At 41.7% G+C, this 6725-nt stretch overlaps 1 pseudogene; it reads right to left on the reverse strand.

The window, feature by feature from the left end:
- LOC116992264 lies at positions 1-813 on the reverse strand (annotated as a pseudogene).
- Positions 814-6725: the final 5912 nt, after the last annotated feature.

Here is a 6725-nt window from a genome sequence, read left to right on the forward strand (position 1 = left end):
CTAATATTGTTTGGAAAGTTTTTCTTCCAATCTTAGGCAGCAGAGCCAAAAGACATGGAAGGGGAAGAAGCACACATAGAAGGCCACCAAGAGGACAACAGCAAGTCTGAGAGCTTTTTGATTGTGGCAAGCCCATGTGTGGGGCCAGTGGCCAAGGTGCAAAGGACGAGCACATGGCACAGAGTCACTGTCAGCAAGGGCAAGAAGAAGGCCAGGCTGGTCAGCAGCCAGCTGATTGTGCCCAGGTTTTCAGAGCTGGTAAGGTTAAGGCATGAGGACCTTATGTTTTGTGTCCCTTTTGAAAGGATCAAGAAATTGGCAGCTTCCAGTGACATCAACCAAACGGCTGTGCAAGCCACTGCTGTCCCCTGGATGTTCCCCTGGGTGTGGAAGAACTTGGTGGTGTGAACCATCACCATGTAGCAGAAGGTGCTGAAGCGGGGGAGGAAGATGATACTGCTGTACAATTTGAAGTGGAAGTCAAAGCAGATGAACTTGCACACAAATTCACCAAAAATGCAGTGCTCCCCAGTAGCACAGGGCATCAGGAAGGGAAAGCCAGTGGGGTAGAGCAGGTCTGTGAGTGCCAGGTTCAACCTTATTATGGTGCTGCTCTTTCAAGGCCTTATTTTGAAGATGTGAACACAAATGACAATGGAATTTCCTGGGAAGCCCACCAGGAAGAACATGTTATGCCTAATGTGGAGGTGCAAAGTCTTCAGACCAACTTTTTCACGCAATGCATTTGAGAAAATCACCTCCAGTGTCTTGCTGGGTGATGGAGCTGGCTAAGTTGTCATTTGTTGTGTTCATTTTTTCTCCTTAGCTTTTAAGGAAGAGAGAAATGTTTAGTGTTCACTGACAGATAAGACTCCAGACATCTCATTAAAAACAACTTATAATCAGGTCTTTCAGCTGCTCATCAGTGCTCTTATTACAAGTGACTTTTATGAATAAGGAAAGACCTTCCTGTGTTGATAAGAACTGATCTTGATCTAGAAGCCTTTTATCATATCTATATAGACCCAATTTTATTTTAAAATACATATTTCAGGAAAGAGCCTGCACAGGCACAATAAAGCAGTAATATAAGGGATTCTCAGGCCCACAGTGTTTGATGTGTGTCCCCTAGTATATGAAGTTCACTTTCTGCTCTCATCAGGTGTCAAATGGAGAAGAAGGACAGATTAGCTCTATTGTGCTACTGACCAAAAGTATAGAGAGTAATTTCCAGAATATAACTGTTCCATATAATGCATTTGCAGCCTTGTTGGATAAGTTAAAAACAAAAACAAAACCACAACAACAACAACAAAAAAAAACCCAGGGTGGATGTTGAAATGCTTTCACATTCTTTTTGCTACTGGAATTGGTCAACATTTTTCTTCTTGCTTCTGGGAAACCACTGATAGAGGAATATTTCATTCTTTTGCTTCATTAACAAGATTGATGTTGCCAAGAAATAAGTTATTTTTAGGCTTGTCATTAGCTGCTATGCAAATTTCCATCCCTGTAAAATTTTTAAATGGTGTTTTAGTTTGACATTAGTCTTAGATAGAACTTTTCTGAAACATCAGAATAAATTAATGCAATTTTGTAAAGCAGCTGATTGCAAGATACAATATGTGATGTGAGCACGATTTGAGGAACGTACAGACAGCCTGGTATACAGTCTCTACAACAAAAATAGATGGTCACTGATGTACATAGCAAATAACTATTAGCATGGCATTCAGTAAATGCATTTTCTGAGAAGTGCCCTCTTGTAAAATGGAGCAAATGTTCTGCTGGAAAAAAATGGATACATCTAGCATGATTTTTTTCCCAGAGGAATGCAGCTTCTTATAGGATGATGCCTGACCTCAAAATTCTGTGGCCTGGATCTGTTAAAATGGATCATACTGAATCACTGCTTCTATTTCTTGTTTCACTCTGAATTTTCTTGCTGTAGCTTCTACCCTCACTTGTGAGATTGCACAGAAAAAGGTTGCAGGATTTGGATTTAAATTTGTATAGAACATTTGGTTCAAATGTATTTAAAATACTTTGAAAACTGAAGCTGGAGCTTGAAAATATGTATGCCAAACACTGGCAATAGTTTTTAAAGAGCAAAACCATTTTAAACCTCTTGTCATGGCTGGGGATGGTGCAGGAGTGGTTTGGATAAATCCAGTGGTTCCAATTCACAGTTGTGCAGCAATGCCATCATTCCCAAACAAACCTGGAGCCTCTGCTGTGGTTAACCAGGCTGATGGCTGCAGCTAAGCTGTGCTGTGTTCTCTCATGCTGGGAGCACCATCCTGCTGCTCACAGTGCACAGCTACGGAACCAGCTGAAGGGCACAGCTGGGAGCTGCTCCCCACACCACCTTCTTCATGGTTTTGTGAGACTTTCATTCTGCTAGCAGCTTGTTCACCACCAACCAGCATGCTGTTGTAGCAAACCGTAGAGGTCAGAGGGCAAACGCCTGTGATCACCAAAAGCACATCAGTGGCACTCAACCCTGCCGTCCCTGCTGGCAGCCACTTGCCCTCAGGGGCTTTTGGAGCCCTCATCCGTGTGCCCTATGTTGTGGCTGGATGCAGGTCAAGGAGCTCCCCCAGAGGCCAGACCACACCCCAAGCCCTGCACTGTTTATGGAAACACAGAGTGGGGACAGGTACTGCAAGAAAAGCATGTAGGTGTGGAGTTTCAATTCTGAACTACCCTAAGGTTACAACAGATAATGACAGGGACCAAAGGAAGAAGACAGCAAGTCTTTGCTGTTGGCGTTGTTATTTTGCTGTCTGAATTACAAATAGAATTTAGACAAAACTTAAATCTAATTAAGGAACAGTTTGTACTGTGGCAGATTTTATCACACTAAGTAATTGGCCATAATGGCACTTCTGCAGCCCAAGCTGAGGGCAAATGATATATGCTGTAGACACATAATGAACTTTAAATAAATTATCCAAAAGCAGAACTCATACTAGAAGGGAACTAGATTATTGAAATAGAAACCCTCTTTCAGTCTTAATGGTGGAGTGACTGCTTTATTGCATGGTATTCTTTACTGTAACCAATTGATTGGAGTCACTTTAAAAAATGTTGATTGCATGTCTTTAATTGCAGTCACGTATATAAGGGAAACTTGTCTGCTTCTGCATTGTGATAATTTAATTACAGCCTGCTGGAAATAAAAGCCAAATGGCTAAAGCCATGGCAAAGTAACCTAGTGCCTGTAATTGGACTATATTTCACACAGATATGGTGCTGAATAAATTAAATAGAATTTGGCTCGCAGTGTTCAACTCTTCAACTGACTTAAATTTAAAAGACACAAATGATATACTTAAGGATCAAGATCCTTCTCTTACCCATTATAATTCAGGAGATATTTTCATGCAGAAAGAGCATGTGGATTTAACTCAAGTGTTGGATGCATCCCAGATAAGTTTAATTTGTTCCATACTTCCATCATCTTGTAACCCTTTGCTCATCTTTCTCCACTTTGCCCTGCCTCCAAGTTTCTACCCTTAAATCAAAATATGCATCTTACCTATAAACCCTTAGTGTTGTCTTCTCTTCACAACTGGTTTCTTAAATGCCTTACTCCAACTGGCAGAGTTTGCTTTTAAATTCCACAGGTTTGTGCAGTGAGACTGGCTGAGAAAGCATCCTCATTCAGCATGGATGGATCAGGTTCTGAGAAGTGCAAGGACTGTAAAACTGGGGCTTAAATGGGTCTTGGGGCTGGGAGAGATATTTAAGACCATGTGATTGTGAAGGCAACCCAGCTGGAGATGGGTTTTTATTGAGAAAAGGATTGCATGAATGACAGACAGCTGCCCTAACAACATTATATGACTCATTTGCTTTTCTGCTGACTTGTCCAGAGGTCATAGGAAAGGTTTCGTAGACAGATCTGGAGAGGCTGGATCAATGGGCTGAAGTCAACTTCAGAAGGTTCAATGAGGCCAAGTGCCAGGTCTTGCACTGTGGTCACAACAATCCCCCACTCCAGGTTTGGGGAAGAGTGGCTGGGAAACTGCCTGGCAGAAAAGGATCTGGGGGTGCTGGCCAAGAGCCAGCTGACCATGATCCAGAATGTGCCATTGCCCAAGAAGGCAGATAGCATCCTGGCCTGTATCAGCCATACTGTGGCCAGCAGGAGAAGAGCAGTGATTGTCCCTCTGTGCTTGTCACTGCCAAGGCCACACCTCAAGTGCTGTGTCCAGTTCTGGACCCCTTGCTACAGGGAAGACACTGAGGGGCTGGAGCGTGTCCAGAGAAGGAGCATGAGTCTTACTCAGAGGGGTCTTTATGTGAGGCTGAGGGGGGACTTCATCACTCTCTACAACTGCCTGAAAGGACCTCTACAGCTTGTGCTCTTCAGCTGCCTGAACAAGGTGGAGATCAGCCTCTTCTGCCAGGCAAGTAGTGACAGGACAAGAGGAAATGGCTTCAAGCTGTGCCGGGGGAGGTTCAGGTTGGATATTAGGAAGAATTTCTTCACTAAAAGGGAGGTGAGATGTTGGAATGGCCTGCCCAGGGAGGTGCAGGAGTCACCATCACTAGAAATGTTCAAGAAACAACTGGGCGTGGCACTTAGTGTTAAGTTAGATAACATGATACTCAATCAAAGGTTGGAGTCGGTGATCTTGGAGGTCATTTCCAACCTCTATTCCATTATTATATGAATCATGAAGCCTATGTCAAATTATGTGCTCCTTTTGACTACGGTTAATAAAAATACACATCCTGCTGTGTGATCTGGAGCATTTTATAGTCCCCAAATAACCAGGCAATAAAGCAGGAGAAAGACCAGCATTTCCTTGAATGGGATGGCCCGCACTCAAGAAGGTCTGGAACAAAACTCCTCTTCCTTTGGAAATAGAGGAAGTGTTTATTCTTGTGTGTCTTACAACAGGGGTTTCACTGCATAGTGAAATTGGAGGGAGCATGGCCCACCTAGAGGTGTGCTGGTGTAACCATGAAGATTTTATGGGATTATTATTCCATTTTACAGTGTGTAGTTCTTGCTACAATGACCCTACTGTGACCCTATTATGACAGGTGGTGATAGCACAAGGGAGAATGGCTTTTAACTGAAAGGAGGAGGGTTTAAATTCAATCTAAGGAAGAAATCCTTTACCATGAGAGCAGTGAAACACTGGAACAGGTTGCCTAGAGAAGCTGTGGATGCCCCATCCCTGGAAGTTGTCAAAGCCATGTTGAATGGGGATCTGGTCTGGTGGGAAGTGCCCTCATGACCTGGGGTCCAGAAGTAGATGATCTCTAAAGGTTCCTTCTAATAAAAATAATTTTATAATTCTATAATTTTATGATTGCAGAGATCTCCTGCAGTGCCAGTATTTGCATGTTTTGCTTGATCTTCTCTTCAAAAGGTTTTGACTGGTACTGACTGGTCTGCGAGGACTTCCACCCTGTTTCAGATCAGTGATGTTTAAGCTGGCTCCGGGCTTCTCTTTTTTTGGAAAGAAAGCACTTTCAAAAGCACAAGCATTCCAGATTTGATTTTGAGTTAAATATTTGCAAACTTCTGTGAACAGATAGGAAAGTTATTATCTTGAGAGGGAAATGTTTAGATGAGGCTGAAAAAAACTTGAATGATTTCCAACACTGAACTTCATCTCAGATCTCATTTGAAGGCATTATTTACTTTCTCATGATAAGGGATGGGAACCTGGAGATATGAGCAATTATGTACTGCATAATGTAATGGTGAAACAGGCTCAAACTGTTTAGTAAATATAAATTTTTGAATGATTGCATAACTGTCCTGTTTACCTGATGCTTTCAGAATTTACCATTTTCACATGAACAACTTTCAGCTTATTTGTCATAAGCAATCTATTCTCCTTAACTCTTTCTGGTATAAATAATGTAACATCAGCCTTGAGAGTGAGTGTTGCTTTGGACTTCTAAATGCCTGAGTAATTCCTGATATGAACCACCATTGTCTACAGAAAGGGTTGAAATCACTGTTTACCATGTGACTGGGTGCTAGATGGTATTAATTTCACTTCTTTGCTTCATGGAAATTGTACATAGGCATATGGGGAGTCATGGAGAGACCAAGCATGTGAAGTCAGGAGTCCCAGCTTATCCCTACACACCTGGATGAAGGACCTTCTGTGTTTTATTAATGAGTTCTTATCAATGTATAAGAAATGGAGGGGTTTTTTAATTTATTGTCTAAGGAACAATTTTCTCCTCTGGTATGGTATTTTGGAATGACTGGATATTGTTCTGGAATGGCATCATTACTTGAATTCTTCATCTCAGATTTGTGTTTGTAACTCAAGAAAAAATTTTAGAAAATTGTGAATAGCTGGAAAAGATCTTCAGGAGTAAATGGAGTACTGGGAAATGTGACATGCCTTGCAAGACATTGAGAGATTCTTTAGATGAATCTTTAGATTCTCTCTTTAGAGATTAAGAGATTTAGAGATTTAGGCTTTAGAGATTCTCTCTGATTGGTTTATTGGAGAGCATATTTAAACAGAAAAAGGTCATAGTCATGATCCCAATCATTGGAAGAGATTTCTGACATCAGCATAGCTTAAGATATGCCAATCCAGGGTGGCAGTGAAGAACAAGTAATTCTTTGTGACGGTGTGTAGCTACTGAAACAATTGCCTGTAGTAATATGGTACATTACCTTTGGAATTTTTGAACCAGCATTGAGTGTCTTTTGCATAGATATAAGTACAGTCCCA

The sequence above is a fragment of the Catharus ustulatus genome, chromosome 2, assembly GCF_009819885.2.
Source record: "Catharus ustulatus isolate bCatUst1 chromosome 2, bCatUst1.pri.v2, whole genome shotgun sequence".
Lineage (NCBI taxonomy): Eukaryota > Metazoa > Chordata > Aves > Passeriformes > Turdidae > Catharus > Catharus ustulatus.